Source organism: Vicugna pacos, chromosome 1 (assembly GCF_048564905.1).
Source record: "Vicugna pacos chromosome 1, VicPac4, whole genome shotgun sequence".
Classification (NCBI taxonomy): domain Eukaryota; kingdom Metazoa; phylum Chordata; class Mammalia; order Artiodactyla; family Camelidae; genus Vicugna; species Vicugna pacos.
In genome coordinates this window covers 56,658,474-56,676,083 of record NC_132987.1, presented here as the reverse complement: position 1 = coordinate 56,676,083, position 17,610 = coordinate 56,658,474, and positions in this window count along the sequence as shown.

The following is a 17,610-nucleotide window of genomic DNA, read 5'->3' as shown; positions in this document are numbered from 1 at the left end:
ACTTGATTCTGCAACCATCTGTGGGGGAGGGGAAATTATAGTTATCTTATTGTACAAGTCAGAAAACTTAAAGCTCAGAGAGGTAACGTGATTAGCCCAGGGTCACAGAGCTGTGGCCGAAACTCCGGGTCTCTTGATCCCAAGTTCTATGCTTTCCCATTAGACCTCACAGAGTCTTAGCCCCCAGTCAGGTAAAGCTCGGTACGTGTGAGAAACAGTGCGTGTAAGACAAATTCTCCAGTCTGCGGTTGCTGCCTCTCTCATGCAGGCTTTAGCAGGTGCATTCACTGGGCCATTAAATTCTTTTCTCTATTAATGCAAGGTCAGTCCAACCGTGTCAATACTCTGGGTAGTGAGGCCCAGGGTCTCTGGCCACAGAGGGTGAGAACGTAACGGTGGAAAACATAAGAGTACTTAGGTATCATCCACTTTTAGCTCATTTCCCAGAAATGGAGAAACTGATGCTCAAAGAGGAAGTAACTTTTGAGTTTTCCCAAATCCAGATCTAATTTAAGTCATTGTACCGTAACTTCTCAGTGTCTCACAAAGACACAAGGGCAATCAAAAGTGGATTTCCTGTTTTAGGGAAAAAAATGTGAGCCTGGCCTGCATTTGCCCTGACCTGGTGGGGAAAGCCTGAATTAATGAGGCAACAAGGAATAAGAGGCCCTTATCTCAGGGAGTTGAGGGGAGGGAGCAGTGCAACCCTAGATCCCTCAGAGCAAATCCCACAGCAAGGATGCTATCAGGAGCCCAGGGGGACTGAAGCCACATCCCTTGAGGAGTGGGACAACCTGAGGGTCTCTGCCCCCAGCTCCCCATTGCCTCTCCCTGTGCAGGTGGGCTGGAAACAGGCTGAGCCCACAGGTAAACCTGAGTGGTGCCCCCAGGGGAGGACCCACCCAGAAAGCCCCAGATCTAGCCAGCCTCCAGGGGACACAGGACTTGATTTCTTCCCTAAACTCACTGAAAAAAGACAGTCTCAGTTCCCCCACCTTTTCCTCTGTAAAGCGTGGCAGAGCAGCCAGGGCAATTAAAGGTGATTTCATCACTGACAGACACCAGCATATTGGAACATCACTGTTTTATCTTACTTCTAAAGAAGTAGATCATTTCTCCAATAAACAAGGCAAGAAAAAGGGGTTTTCTGATTTTTGGCATTAAACAGTATTTTCTCCATGAGTGCTTAAAGCGCTCTATACACGGTCATCATTTGATAGTTTATTAGATATTTTCATATTCCTTGTGTCACTTCACCCTGCTAATAACTCTGCAAAGGAGGCAAAACAGGTACTCATTCATTCACCGGGTAGATACTAGGTAATGGCAAGGAGCTGGGCTAGATGCTGGGAAGACACGTGCAAGACATGGCAAAGGGGAAAACAGGCTCAGGAAGATGATGGGATTTTGTCTAGGAGCACAGAGCTGTCCAGCAGGGGAACTGGAACCCAGACCCAGCTCTGCCACGTGGCCATGTCCTTGTGTCCACGTATCTCACCCCTCATCTCTGCACATAGAAACTCAGAAGGATGATCATCTCTCCCTCTTCCTTTCTTCTCCTAATTTACATATTGCTAAATGATGAAATTATACAGTACATAATTCCACAGCAACTCTGCTGCTTAAAAAAAAATTGGGAATGGAGTAATTAGGCAGAAAGGATTCTCAATTAGGCAGTGGATTCTGTTTCTAAAGCAGTAAATGGGGAAGAGATATTTTTTAACTGTCTCTTGCATATATTGCCACAGAATGATTACTGCCTCAGAGAGCAGCAGCCTAGCTCTGAAATGGAACCTTCTGAGCTGGCGTCCAAGCAGAATTTTGTATCTGAGTTTCCTGCCCAGTTCCAGACCCTCAGATTTTGGAGGATCTCCGACACCAAGATAGGCAGTCAGGACCACCACTGAATTCTAGGTGTCTTCTCTAGTTTTCTTTGTTTATTTTGACGTAGGAAATGTAAAAAGAAAAGTCCAGAGGTCTTTCTAGGATCCTTTGTGCTGGGAAGCAACAAAAAAGGATGGAAAGTATCTGAGTTTTCCAGAGCTGGTCCTGAATTCCTGAGCTGCCATCTTCAAGCTGGATGGCCCTGCAGAATTCTACCTCTCAGAGCTTTACTAGGCTAATGAACACTGGTAATTCCAACCCTATCCAAAAATAGTGAGGATGATGGAAAGCAACAGTAAGAGCTGGCATATAGTAGAAATTCTTCCTACTAAAGTTCATTTCTTTCCCTAAAAGGGGATGTTCCCTATGTTCAAATCAAGGTAAGTTTAATAATAATGGGAGGAAAAGGCAGGTTTGTCAAACTGCTATTTTGTCTGTGGCATCAGAGGATGTAACTAGAATCAGTGGGTAGAAATTCAAGTCATATATAGCTCAGTCTAAAAAGATGATTTTTGTAGAACCGTTCAACAGTAGAGCTTTTCAGAAGCTGAGTTTCCCATCACTGGAGATAACCAAGCAATGGTTCAACAACCACTTGGAAGAGATGCTTTAGGAAGAATTCCAGCTGCCAGTTATAGCTGAACAATTTGACTACTTAAGACTTTTCCAAAGCTGAAATTCCGTGATTCTGACTGTGGTCTTCCTTTTGTAGCACGAGGGAAAGACCAACACTGAGCTCATTTGCAAGGACTTGTCTCTGCCCCAAGGAGAATGTGCCCAGATATCTTAACTTTGAAGATCCTGTCCTTCTTCCTCCTGCATTACTGCTATGCACTGGGTTAATACAAACAGCATCTCATCCTGTCCCTACACTATGATTTCCAGGAGACTGTTAAAGAGAATTATAGGTCAAGTTTAGACTAAGAGCAAAGGAGTGAGCCTCCTGTATTCCCATGTCTTTTCATACAAATTAAAATCTGAAAGGCCCCCATAATTATTCACAGTGGGATACTGGCTCTGCTGATGTGTTATTTACTTGGTTGTTCCCTGGAAGATAAATCATCTCTTGGATATGGACACCAATAAGAAGGCCACTATTCATTGTTCCAAATTCTGCATGTTCTGCGAAGGACTACATCTTTGCCACAGTGGCCAGTAAAATCGTCCAAGTGTCTTTAATGGATAAGCCTCACAAAGCTAAATGGATTTGATGCCAGACTCTGAGTGAAACAGAAAACTTAACCAACCCACTGAGGTTGACACATCTTTGTATTTTCAGGGAAAGCGTAGCTTTTCCTATGAGTTTCTTGGCAAGATTCTGTTAGACTGAAATTCATTGGAAGAACATGATGGGATGAGAAACATTGATAAGAATGATCCTTCACATGGGTGCTTACACAGCCATTACTTCCAAACTTGGTTAATTAAAAATGTACAAATACCCCCATTTTATAGTTGGTTAAGAGTTTCCCAGGAAGGAATTACATAATCCACATGTGCGGAACCACGGTATCAGAGATCAGTTGTGGTTTACAAAAAGATCTAGTCCAAATGGCTTAGAGAAATTAGCAATGCTTCTTTTTTGCGTGAAGTTTTTTGTAAAGTCAACCCTCTGTAAAAAGAGGTGAATGTGGGGCTGCTCTGGTGCCAGCAGGCAGAAGGTCAGATTTTCAGTTGAGGAAGCGGAGGCACCCGAGTTAGGAAATGACTCATTTGGGATAACACAATGGGCAGGATTGAAACCGAGACCTTTACCCACTTAGCTGGGAAAGCACGAAGGAACTGGCAATAAAGGAAAAATAAGAGAGAAGCCCAGTCCTCAGACATCTGGGAAGCACGGAGCTCTCCAACCCTGAGAATGCATCCCACACTTCAAGATTCCGGGCCCCAGCTTTCGGACATCTGCTGGAGGGCAGAGGACAAGGAAGGGAACCTCGGTCATCAGGTTTTGAATGTTGACCTAGTCAGACTGACAAGAAGCACCAGACCACCAGGGAAGGACCCCTCCCATAGGAAAGCAGGCAGCAAACCCCCATAGTACCAGACAGGCAGCAGCTGCTCTCGAGGGGCTTCTCTAGGGATGGTGATGCTGTGTTCCATCCTCGGTAAGCTATAGTTTTCAAAGGGCTTTCACATTCACACTTTAGTGAGATCTTCCCACAGTCTGGTAAAGCAGCAGGGGCTGGTGTCATCATCGTCATTTTACAGGAGAGGAAACTGAAACTTGGAGAAGCTAAGTGATGTGGCTCTGGCCATAGTTAGTAAAAGATGGCTCTTGAGTGATAACTGGGCTCTGAGTCCTTGCGTGGTTCTCTTTCTACATCATAACCCCCAGTTGCTTTGGGTGATCTGTGGCAGCCAGAAAGGAAGATGTTAGAGATCTTCCTAAACATGTGCAGGGGACATCTCTGATGTACTGGGAAGGTTCACACCTCCCTTGGTTAAGTGTCACCATATCCCCAAACGGTGACGACCACATGGCTGCCATGAAAACCATAATTTCCTGCTCTTTTTCCTAAATATTACTATAGGGAGAAAGGTAGAAGGAAGTCAGGCAGAGGCACATGGGAGCTGGGATTCTGTGAAGCTCATCAATTTTTAAAGTTCATGAACTTTAATCATGTTCTTCCAAAAGGAAATACAAGACCACATGTCAAATCATTCCTAGTAGATCATCTAAGGGAGCTATGGTTCTTGCTCCAGTTGGAGGAAACACAGCATGCAATTAATGATTAAAGAATATGTATATGAATACACATATGAAATATATATATGCATATTTATGTGAAAATATATATGAAAGTTATATATTTAAATAATTCATAAATAATTATGTATAAACTATATAATATATTTATATATTAATTAATTATATAACATGCATTAAGTATAATTATATTATATCATATATTGAATATAATATGTATTATATATTTATGTATTTTATAATATATGTTTTATATACAGACAAGGTAAATAGTTCCCAAATGCAAATAGTGTCTTGTAGTTTTGGACAAAGGAATAAATCCACATTGATTATGTGTCAGTATTAGAAATTTTTATGATATTATATAACATTGGCCAATTTTATGCTAGGCACTATATTAAAGATTTTGCATATATTTATAACAATAATAATACTAACAAATCCCACATTTTCCATCTAACACTAGCCTTGCAGTAAGTGTGAGGACTTGATCTGAGTTCCCAGGCAGTCCTCTCCTGGTCGCACCTGCACCTCAACGTCTAGAATCCCCTATCCAGTGCTCTTGGACTACATCCGAGCAGCCTGAGGGGGTGACTCACACGGGCTCTCATACACAGCATCGTGTGGAAGGTTTCATTTTGCTCCTTCCAGTTCCTTCTGTTGACTCTGACAGTGAACTGGAGGCACAATCTCCACACTGCCACCGCAAATTCAAGTGCACGTGGCTGTCAAAGGTGCAGACCCCACGCGTAGGTCTACCCTCAGAGCACGAGAGCGAGCTTGGGCTGCCTCCTTTTGTTTCGTAGGACGAAGTTCTATGGGCCCCATATTGGAGCTGCCTGGTGCTCCTAATCCTAACAGATTTTAGTAAAACCTTGTTTCGATTTATTATGAGCATCTTCTCTCCCGAGTTTCAGCATGAGTTGAGGCAGCAGGCAGACCAGAGACTAATGGATACAATGTTCTGAGAATAGCCCCTCTCCTTTCCCAAAGCTCATTTTCTACAGACCTTTGTTAGAGGACCCTACTCTCTTGTCCCTTAGAAACCTCCCTTCCCAGCAGGTTTCTTGGTCACTGCTGCCAATAGGCACCTGCTGATCTGCCCCACAGACCCTCCAGTCCTCCGCAGACATCCGCATCCTAGGATGAACATATGTATATATATGCATATGTATATGTATATATGTATGTTTTATATATGTTTGTATGTATATACATCCACAGATGATAAATTGTTCAATTGTGCCATACTGGCAACTGGAGGATACAATTTAGTTGAATGCAAATAACTGTGAGGTAGATTCTTAGGCTGTCTGGCCAAAGTTGCTTGATCTGGAAAAGTACAAGAAGCAGAGGTGTTCCAGGGACATGGAACGGACAGCGGGCTGTACTGCACATTTTCAAGTATGAAAGCCGCTGATATGAAAGCCATTTCCATAATTCAAATGCTCAAACCAAAGGCTGACTGGACAGCCTGAGCCTGGCTGCGCTGGGATCTCTCGGAGGTGGGTCTTCTCATCTCCTCTTGCTCTCGTTTGCAGAAGCACTAGGACCTGGTCCCTCACCAGACCAACCGCCATCAGCCCGCTTGGAGGTTTTGCTTTTAGAAGGTGAGGCAGAAATTCCTTAAGTGAAGAGAACGAAAGACCACAGATCACTTCCTATGTCTATTTCACAGAGGAAGACACTGTTTCAAGGAAGCGGATGTTTTATATCTGCACAGTTTTCCACTTAGCCTCTGACCTCTTCTATGCTGCTGTAAATCTGGTGGCTGCCCAGCTGTCAGCTTCCAGGCGGCATTTCTCTCCGATGTCCCATTAGGAGGAGAAAAAGTGCGCCAGAGATGAGGGAGACGGTCTCCAGCAAGGTCCTTTTCCTCCTCTGTCGGTGAACAAGGCAAAAGGTGGTAGCATGACATTAACAAGCAGTCGAAGGGAGCGAGGAAGGAAGGGGGTGTGCGTGCCTCTTGAAGAGCTGTCTGTCCAACGATCCTCTCCTCTTGGTGCCTCCAGGGGAGGTGGAATTGTTGCTTAGGAATCGGGTGTGAGGTTGCAGCTGTGAAAACAATTCTGTTCTAAAGCACTGTGTGATTTCAAAGTTCGATGTCAATTTTATCTCCAGCCACCAACAGACTAAGTGACCTTGAACAATTGATTTCTCCCCTTGGGTCTTGTTTGCATAGCTAAGAAGAATGTATCTCTCCCCGAAGCATACGTGGAGTACCCACTCTGTACTGCGCTCGTAGTTGTGTGGGGAGAAGAGGGGGAGTGAGGAAAAAGCAGCACAGAGTCCTTCCCATCAAGTTCTGACTGAACCCCTCACGTCGGACTCTCCCCTCTCAGCTGTGGTGACGCCATTTTTTTCTCTCTGATCTGACCCTGTCTCCCTCTTGCCACCATCTATGTTCTCGCTCTCCTGAACCATGAATACATGTGCCTGACATTTCTCTCTCTCTCTCTCTCTCTCTATATATATATGCAGTCCCTAAAAGCCATCGTTCTCACCTTCATAGCATCATCACAGTTATGATTTTTTCCTTATTTTCATTCTTCAATCAATGGCTATCTCACCCACTTGACTGAACTTTTCACAGAGACAAGGCTCACATCTTCTCTTCACCATTCTTTCTCCAGAGCCTAGCACATTCCCTGATACTGAGCAGGTGCTTAATATTTGCTTGTTTGTTTGTTTGTTTGTTTCAAAAATTTTTTATTGTTGTGTAGTTGATTTACTATGTTAGTTTCTGGTTAAATGAATGAATGAACATTTGGTTTCTAGTCTGCTTTTCAGTAGATTCTCCTTTGGGCTTATGTGGCTCAATTGCCTCATTTCACAGATGAGAAAACTGAATTCCTGGGGGAAAGAAGTTTGCTCAGCATCACCCCGGTCCTTAGAGGCTGAGCCAGCACTGAACACCAGATTTCTGACTCCAGGAGAAGAACACAGGGCTCTCTCCCTGCTGCTTTTCTTTACTCCTGGAGTGTTACTGACAGCGTAAGTCTCCGGGCTCACCAGTCTGTGATTACCAAAAGCAAAGGCTGGGGGGTGCTGCTTATTTTTACTGAAAGTATGATAATAGAAACTCCTACTGGCCTGGTTGCCAGAAATCAGCTTCTGTTAAGGTATCCCCCATCTATCGCTGGGAGTCCCCGAAGAGGAGAGTCACCAGGACCCACAAAGCAGACTGTCTGCAACAGCCGCCATGCACGGGTCTTAATCCTTGCCCCTCCTCCCACCTGCCCATGACTGATTCCTGTAGAAAGAACTGCAGAAACCTCCCGGCAACTCCACCCGCCATTGCAAGAGCATCGAGTTTGGCGTCAAGACTGCTGTCTCCAATATTTCCAGTCTGCAGGCTTCAAGATCATTCCCAGAAGGAAGGCAAGCGTCTTCTCCCTCCCCCATGCCTTCTGCACTGTCCTCTGTGCTGTCTCACAAAGGCTTGCGTAAATCCTCCCGATCCTGCCGTCTCAAGCCCTTCTCTCCAGCGGAGCCACAAATCAGCCTGAGGGCTGGTGAGGACAGCAGGGACCGCTGATTCCGTGCATCCCCTTCCCCAGGCGGGCCCCGGGCCAAGTCTGTGAAGGGTCGTTGGCGAGGACTGGGACTAGGGGAGTGTGACATGGTGTCTCCACCACCTTGGTCCAGGCTTGGCAGTCAGAAGTGTGACTTTTCACCAGGACCTGGGCTGAGGCAGCAGAGAAACTCAGAGGTTTAGGCAGCAAAGCGGATGACCTTGCTGCTCCTCGTAACAAAGGCACTTTTTGGTGAATTCAAAGCACCGCAGGTAAAACTGCCCATGATCTGTCGGGGGCTTCCTTCCTATCACTTTGCGTGTCTCACTAAATGCAGCTCTCTGGGCTTCCCACGGGAGGCCCCATCATACATGTGTTTTATGTTTCTAGCATCTCCTCCAGGCTAACTCAATTGTTTTGATGCTGTGGATTTTGTCCAGATGAACATTTGGCTAAAAATCATATGCCAGTTTGAAGGAAGGTGAAATGGGACAGAGCTCTAGTTGGTTTCCCGTTGCAAGATCCCAGGGAACATGGAGTTTCTCTGATTCCCCCTTCACACCTTCATCTATTTGTTCATTAGGACTGGGGCTGGGATCCGGGGCTACCAGCATGGATGAGACCCAGGCCTTGGCCTCTAGGTGCACTTATGTCCAACTGTGCAGGACACATGAAAGCAGAAACAACTTAGCATCTACCTTGCTACATGCTGAAAAAATGCTGGCCGTAGTGGCGTCTGGGGGAGAAATGGCTAGAATCCAGACATCGGCAGGGCACAAGTCAATTCCAGAAAGATCGGAAATGAAGAAAAAAAATGCCCAAACAGGAAATTGGGTATCATGTGGACAAATAAAGGCGAGGAAACTGAGTGGGCAGCAGATGGCTAAGTAGGGCCAGACATGGGGTAAGATCACTGAACAATGTGTATTTGGGCGGCAACTGAACCAAGGCAGGAGGAACAGGAGAGCCCACGGAGGATCAGGGCACCTCCAGCCGGGGCAGGCCCCGGCGGACTGGGGCTGACATGGCCAGTGAAGCAGAAGGGGCAGCTCACACCCTCTGCTGGACCTGAAGGACCTCGTGGGGCTCTCTGTGGACTCGGCTTTGTTCTGTGACCCCAATTTTACAGTGTTCCAACTTTGGGGGGCAACTCTCAGTCACTTGATCAAGGTCATATTGAAGGAGATTTAGGGCTATAAGTGGGGCCCCCGGACTGCACAGTTCTCCTGGTTGTCTGAGGACGCACAACTCTGCAGAAGGCCAGGCACAGAGAGCTCCCCCCAGAGCCCCGGGTGCGGTGGGGAAGTGGAAACCAAGCCGACATTTGGTGTGTTGTAGCATTCCCAGCTCTGGTTTAACACAAGTGATGTGTTTCGCTCACAAACTGGCACTGAGAGCTCATTTACATTTAAATAAGAGGCTTGTTAATGCCAGCAGGAGGACGCTGTCAATGCCAAGGCTGGCTCAGGCTTGCTGCCAAGGAGTTTCTAAGAGCATTGCTCTAGGAAACTCCCCCAGAAGAGAAGCGAGCATGCCTTCTCATTAAGACAACTCCACCACAGTGACATTTGCCTCGGAGCGGCAAGCCTTTGGCTGGGCTGGAAGCAAGTTGTTGAATCTGAGAAAGTGATCTGTTGCCAAGACAGTCTTTTAGTTCAGTTTGGCTCCACACACACACACTCCGAGTCCACCTGGCACGTGGAGGGTGGCCTGGTGGGGAGGGCGGCGGGCTCCTCCAGTCACGTTGGGAGTTACTAAGAAGCACGTGCAGGAGATCATCTTGCAACATGAAGAGAGGACCTACTCCGTGGTTGGACAGCTCTTCACGTGGGAAGTTTCTTCCTGGCATTGACGGGAACTATGTCTCTTGCAAGGATGGTGCACTCGGATGGCTCCAGATGCCAAGCAGGGAACCCAGAGGAGTGAGACGGACTGTGTATGAAACCCTCAGAAGTGGTTGTGAGTGTCACTGTTGCGTCTAAAGGGGAATGCTCTACTCGGCGAGAACTGGTTTCGGTTTGGCAAACATGGATCTTGTTCTCCTCAGCTGAAGCACTAAGAGGGAAGTCAGGCAATTAGAATGACAACACAATCAGTAGGTACCATCGTGGGCAAGTACAGAGTCCCCTAGGGGCACATGTGAGTGATGGGGGTTCATAATTCAGAATGTAAAGGTCATGAAGGTTCTGATATTTAAGTTCACTCTGAAGGACGAGAGGAAGTTACACAGGCAAAGATGCCTCGGGAGAGAGGGAAGAGCAGGTGTAAAGGCCCTGAGGCGATAGAGAGAACAATGTACACTTGAGAACTTAAAGAGACTTTGTATGGCAAGAGCTTAAAATTCCAGTTAGGGGAAGGATGGAGAGGTGAGTAGGGACTAGATTGTGAAGGGCTTTCCTAGCCAGTAAAAGAGTTTAGGCTTTAATCTAAGAGTGATGAGGTTAAGGAGAGGAGTAGCAGGGTCAGGGTTGATGCTGGCTGAGTCTTTTAAGGGTTAAATACCCTCAGTTCAGATAAAGGAGGCAGCATGGTGGACAGAGAAGAGCTCGGGACTGGAGTTGGAAAGCTGTGGGCTCTGTGAACATGGACAAGCCCCATTTATCCCTCCTGTAAAATGGGAAGAACAGTATTAATGCTGAGGAAATAATGGGGAAAGGCACCTGTCACACTCTTGGCGGTATGGCAAAAATCACAAATTAGGATTAAAATCTTGCCAGGGCTGTTTGACAACTCGTACTGGAAGCCTTGAGGACGTACATTCTCTTGGACCTAGTAATTCATTTCTAACATTTAGCCTAAAGAAAAAAATAAGTATTGTTTGCAAGTAGTTACTAATTTGGTATTCTATTTCGTGTTGGTCAAAGCCAAAACAAAAGAATGTAATTTAAGTGTCTGCTGACTGGATGCACCCTAAGTCCGTCATCCTGCTGAGGTCGTTTTGGCCTTTCAAGATTGGCTCAGGCACTCCTCTCATGTGCAAGGAAAACCCTGTAACCCTGATCCCAGTATCGCTGCTGGTTCTTGTCCTGTGAGTTCCTCCAAAATCTATTTCATTCCCCATCCCTGCTCTGCATTCTGCACCTGCACCTGCAGCCCCTCTTCTGCAAAGTCCCACTCTGCATCACACGGTCCACCCCAGGCACCCTTCTCTCCCCAAGTACCTTGGCAAGAAGCATGGAGCGAGGAGCGCGGTCAAGCTGTCCTAAGGGTTTGGACAGTGAAGGGTTCAGCGGACAACCACCTTCCTCAGCACCTATCCCTCCATTCTAAGCCTTTTCCCATCTTTGTTTTCCAGGATCCCTCATTCTTGGCCTCCTCTTCACCCCTAGGCCACTCTTCCTCCCTAATACTTCTCACATTCATCCAGCTCTCTCCTCCCCAGTTCCTACCCCATACTAACCAGAGACTCATGAGTAGACTCGACTTGGTGTCTTACCTATTAACAGCACCGAAGAGTCTTAAGATTTACCTCCCTTTCTTGCTTCCCCAGTGGTGTCTGTGAGTGGAAAGATACAATAGAAGGATTTATTTCTCCGTTCATACGCATTATTTCAACCTCTTCCCATTTTAGAAGGCCGAAGAAGCACAATCATTGGGTTTTTGTTTTAATACTCTTACTACCCTTGGAAATAATCTAAGTGTCCCCAAATCGAAGGCAAAATAAGTCATGTCACCACCAGACAATGGAGCACAATGGAGAGGTTATGGTAATGGTGAAGAGCAGGTGTCAACATGGGAAAATGTTCAGGATCTTTGGTTAAGCAGAAAATGAAAATACAAAACAGCGTATATATTACAGTTTTATTTAAAACTATGGATCACTTGTTGGTATGCAGGAAAGACTGGAAATTGGCATTACTGGTTATCTCCAGAGTTTTGGTTTTTTTATTTATTAATTTTTTTGTAATGGAGGTACAGGGGATTGGACCCAGGACCTCATGTATGCTGAGCACATGCTTTTACCATTTGAGCTATATTCCCACCCCTAGAGTTTTGGTTTTTAATGGGAGTAATTTTGCTGCTGGCGGCACATGGCAATGACTGGGAACCTATCTGATGTCCTAGTGGGGTGGGAACAGGGTGTTACTGGCGGCCAGTGGGTGGACGCCATGGGTTACTAAACACCCTACAGTGGACAGGACAGCCGTCTCAACCAAGGGTCACCCAGCTCTGAATGGCAGTGGTGCTGGGGTCGAGAAGCCCTCCCCTAGATGACAGGCTTAGGGAATACTAACGCTCTCTTTTTCACTTCCCTTTATTTTCTACTTTTTCTACAATGAGCATGTAGTTCATGTGTAGCTTTTTGTTCATTTTTGTAAACACATTAAGAGAATACTTTCGGAAAAGATCTGGTGCAAATACCTATATTTTTGCTCTGAGCTAACTCACATGAAAGTACTTAGCACAGTGCCTCCGGTTCTTTCACCACCACGGTGACTTTCTCTCAACTCAGTCCTCTAACTTGGGGCCAAGGGGCAGGCAGCCCTGTCCTCAGAAGTAGCAAATGTCTCTCTCCCCAGCGGTGTTCCTTCTCATTCTGCCTGCATGCTCTGAGCCTCTGGGCAGTGTCATCCCACAGCTGACCCAGTGAACCTGCTATTCACATTGTCACGGATGTGGTCCCCCAAGGCATTGCGACAGAACCAGAGGTGCAGCAGGGGTCTGGCCAGAGGAGATGGGGTGCCTTGCACACCCAGAATTCTGGGCTACCTATCCCCCATTCGTGTAGCCATGTCTTGAGGATGCAGTTACCTGGGAGGACCTTTGTCAGGGAATGGTCCTTGTGGTAATCAAAGTGTGTTTGCTTGGAAGTTTAATCACTTGAAGAAGTGGTTTATTGCCCCCACAGACTCCTTGGCCGTGAACATTAGTCCTAATTAGTAGCTGAAATAGTGATGATTTAGCAGAGCCTCTGTATTTGATGGCTGTGGTTTCTGGGCCACCAATCATAGTTGAAAAGAAAAAGGCGCTCATTTCTGCCATGTAATGAGTCGTTCATCCCAATTCCCAGGGAGCTGAAAGGCCCTGTGGGGACCGGGTTTTCCTTTGACCCTAAACCTGGTGGAAACTCAGAGGTTATAGAAATGACTCACACCGTGAGAAAGGTGCATCCCACAGCTGGAAGGGGCTTTGGTTGATTTTTGGGGGGTGGGGAGCGCTGCGCCTCCTTGTGAATGCGTCCAGCTTCTTGCAATGAAAGGAGCAAAATCTCAGAGGGGGCAGTTTTCCTCCTTGCCCGGGGATGGCAGGTAGCATGGACAGTCCTCTGCCACCAGCCTGGCTGGGGGAGAGGAGAAGCGGAGGCTGCTGACTGTTCAGAACCAAGCCCCAAAGTGGAAGCTGACGGCAACAGCAGCCAGAGAAATGTGGGTGCGGCAGGGCTGACAGCTTCCCGTGTCTGGGAAGGAGAGCAAGAGCGGAGGGAATACCGGGACTGAGAGGCTCGGGTTAGACCAGTTCAGCTCTCCATAATCTGCCATGGTGAGGGGGAAGGGACGCCTCCGACCTTCCAGAGGCACACTTGATGGGTGTCCATCCTCTGTGTCTCCACTTTGAAGACATTGCCAGAGCTTGCGTTCTGCTCACGTCTCCATTCTCTCTCTGACAGAAGTCGTTCCCGTGCTGTCCCTGGTGATCTAGTCCCCGTGGAACAGGCTCAGAGTCTCCTGAACTCTCTGCAAACACGGCTTGTTTCCCAGAAGGCAGAGCTAAAAGGAATAGGTCTGCAGGGAGGCGGAGGAACTGCCAGCAGCCCAAAGGTGTGAGGACTTGTTTTGGAAGGAAGGGAGCTCCTGAAGGAAGAGTGTTTACATGGCACAGACTGGTGGAGGGTGGGGTGGGGTGGGGATGTCTTGGCGGGGATGTCCCGGTGACTCTAGCTCTCAGGACGGGCAGGGAAGATGTCCGTTCCTAGCTAGATGTCCTGGGCAAGGTCCTTTCCAATTCGGATTCTTGAATTCTTTGTTGCTTTTGGGAATAACACAGGACAACAAAAACAACAAAATCCAAGATCAAAAAACCATTGCTAAACTTAAGGGACCCCTTGGGAAGTTTTTTTCCTTCTTCTTCCATTTTGTTTTTCTTTCTCAAGCGGTTATGAGGTGCAGGAAGTCATTCTGTCCAGATAGCGACGTGTAACAACAGCCTGGAACTTTTCCATTCTACTGAGTCAAAAAAAAAAAAAAAAAGAAAAAAAGTGCCAGAGGAAGTAATATTCACCAGTACTTAGTCACACTTGAAAACAATGGTATAGTTTAGGTTGGCTTCACATTACACCCTTGCATTTGGTTGTGGACTAGATGAAGTCCTTTCAATGGGCAGATTTTGTCCCGTATTTGAAGGGATTCCTCCCCGCCCCTGTGTTACAGTAAGAATACAAAGTGGTTCTTCACAGCCGCTGAAAGAAAAAGATTTGTGTACAAACTCAGAAAGACTCGGGAAAGGAAACTGGGAGTGGAAGATGTCTCCGCGGCAGAAAGGGCAACTCCCTACTGGTCCATCTGCCTCTCCTGCTGGGAAAGTGTGACTGCTTCCCTCCGACTCTGCAGCCACACTGCTCGGCGCCCGTTTCCTTTAGGGACAACTCTAGAAAGAGAGCCTATCCTAACCCTCCCATCGCGCGGAGTCACTCTCTCCCTCATCCGTGCATTCACCCAGCCTCCTCCTCGTTCGCGTGTACTTCAGGCCTGTTACATATCTGGCTCAATGTGCCCAGTGGTGAGCAAAACACAACTTCCAACCTTCAGGGTTTTAGTCCAGATGGAAATCTGCCTAGAAGAAAAGAAGGAAAATTTTAGTTTAATACAGTAAGCATCCTCCCATATGTCTGTCTGAAGTCATATGGGCTTACATACGTAAGCGTGACAAATACCGTAGTGGAAGTCAAAGACAGAAAAATTCCTGGAGGAGGTAACGTGGGTTCTGGGTCTGGAAGGGGGAGTAGCATCAAAGGTGAACAAAGGCAGATGTTAGTTCAAGTGGAAAAAAGAGATTTTGTTCTGTAACTACCGACAGCGGGGCAAGAGCTTCCCATTGGTGCAGTGGTGACTGGGCACGTTAGAGGGAGAGCCAGCTAGCAGGGAGGGGAGCGGACAGGGCTGCAGTTAACATCAGGGGCAGGACGAAATTACAAAAAGCAAGTAAGAGGACTGATGGGTGTAAAAGTGGTCGAGCCCGCTGTGCCTGCTGGAGGCAACCATCGGAGGGCGGTTTCTACCCTCCCGCAGCGGCCTCGTCCTTCCTAACGATTACAGAGGGCTGGCTTCCACTTCCTTGGGAAAGACACTCAGGTTGGAGATATAAATATATAGAGATATCTATATATCTATATATAGATATCTCAAAAGGACAGAGGAAGAATTTGCAATTGTAAGCTTTTCAAAGTAAATTCTCCAAGAAAGAGGAGGTCAGGGGCCTACCGGCAGGTATCGGCCAGAACAAACAGTTAAGTCATTTTCATAGCTTTGAGCTTGTGCAGACAGGAACTCAAAGTTTTCCCCGGGATGTACCCTCAGGCCGCCAGCAGCCGTGCTAGGGTTGGTCAAGTCTCTTAGTGCTGCGATTTGGAAGGAGCTCCGAGCCCGAGTTCTTTTGTAGTCCTCAGCGTGCCAGACAGGAGGGCAGGTGGCAGCGTACACACAGAGGAGTGAGTACGGAGGCCGGAGAAGTGAGTAGGTACGTTGTTTGGGAATGGCACATGGTGTAGCGGCCAGTGTGTCGGAGGAGGGGGAGGAGATGAGTAGGGAAAGATAACCTAGAGTCTTCAAGGTCATGCTGAGGAATTTGGATTGAATCCTGGGCCAAGACAGTTAAGCAACGTGGTCCAATTTTTGCCTTGGAAATAGGCTGGCCTCCGTGGAAGAGGGTTGGTGCGGTGTTAGGTTCAGAAAGACTGAAACAGAGAGATACATGGTGACTGGTGATTTCCTAAACGGATGAAAGAAGCATGGACAAAGTGAAGGAGAGAGGATTTGAGAAGGAGGGGACAGCATACGGGGAGTCATTAGATAAGGAAAGAAGAGGGAGGGATTTGGGACAAAATTGAGGTTTGAACCCTGCATAACCCAAAGGACATGGCAGACTGCTGACATGACCATGCTGTGTTTGTTTCTTCCTTTTTCTGATTTACCAGGCTCATTCCCTTCGTAAGAGAGCTGGGAGGAAGGAAGCCGTCTGACCTATTTAGGAATCCTGTTTGTGATACTTCACGCAGAATTGTCTGCCGTTGTTAGTTTCACGTCATCAGAGGGAAGTAATGAATATTTTATTTATCGCCCGAGTGTAATAGCCAAGGCAGAAAGAAGTGAAATGCTTTGCTTTGGACATGAATCTGGGGTGAAAATGAAAGAAGATCAATTTAATTCCATTGGGTAATAATTCACCCAGGGTCTGTAATGTGCCAGGCTGTGCTAGATACTTCGGGGGCATCTAAATTAATAAGACCATGTCCTTCCCAGAAAAATCATGATGAGTGTCACGGATGGTCATGCCAGCAGTCTGCCACGTCCTCTGGGTCACACAGGGTGTGCAGACATGCACATAACGAGGAACGGTGGTATGCTAGTTTGCACTGTAATGGGAATACAGAGGACAGGAGTAGTCAGTTTTAATAAAGAAAGAGCTTATGGAAGAAAAAGTTTTTGTAGAAGATGCCAAGGGCAGAGAAGTGTGGGAAGAGAGAGGGGAAGTGTCCTCTAAGTGCATGGCCCTTATGGGGAGCTCTGCTCCCCATTTCCCATTTGTCCTTAGCCTACTTCTAGGATTTCATATAAAAAGGGTGGATAAGTACAGGGGCTTCTCTTGGCGTTCCTTTAAGGCAGCTTTAAGGTCGTTAAGGCTGTACTGAACACTTGACTCTGCACTGGAGCGGAAAAAGGAGTTATCAGAAAGCATTTCTTCCCTTTCCTTCTCTTTTAACTATTACGTCATGAAATACATGATACACAATACCAACTATAATTTATAGTAGTAAAATGGACGCCTATGAACCTACAATCCAGCTAAAGAAATCTAATATTCGTATTAGATTAACATTAATAACAGCTCTGTCATGTCTTTCACCCATCACATCTCCCTCCTTTTGTCCTGCCTCCACAGGATGTATTTCTATTTCTATATCTGTATAGATAGGTATGGCTGTATATGTATCTCCTTAGCATAATTGATTGTGCTTGTTTTAAACTTTTCTACAAATGCTATGATAGGAATATATCTATGCTTTTATGACTTTCTTTCTTCTAATTATGTTTCTGAGAATTGACCATATAGATTTATTCAACAGTAGTGGATTCATTTCACTGTTATACATTATCCTGGTGCAGACAGACTCTTATTTACTTAGCAGTTCTCCTTGGATGGGCATTTGTGTTATCTGCAGCTTTTGGCTGTTACTCACAGGACAACTCTGTGCATCTTGGTACAAGCCTTTGGGACACGTGGGCAGGAGCAGAATTGCTGGTCGTTGGATTGCCACATCTTCATCTTTATTAGATAATGCTAATTTAT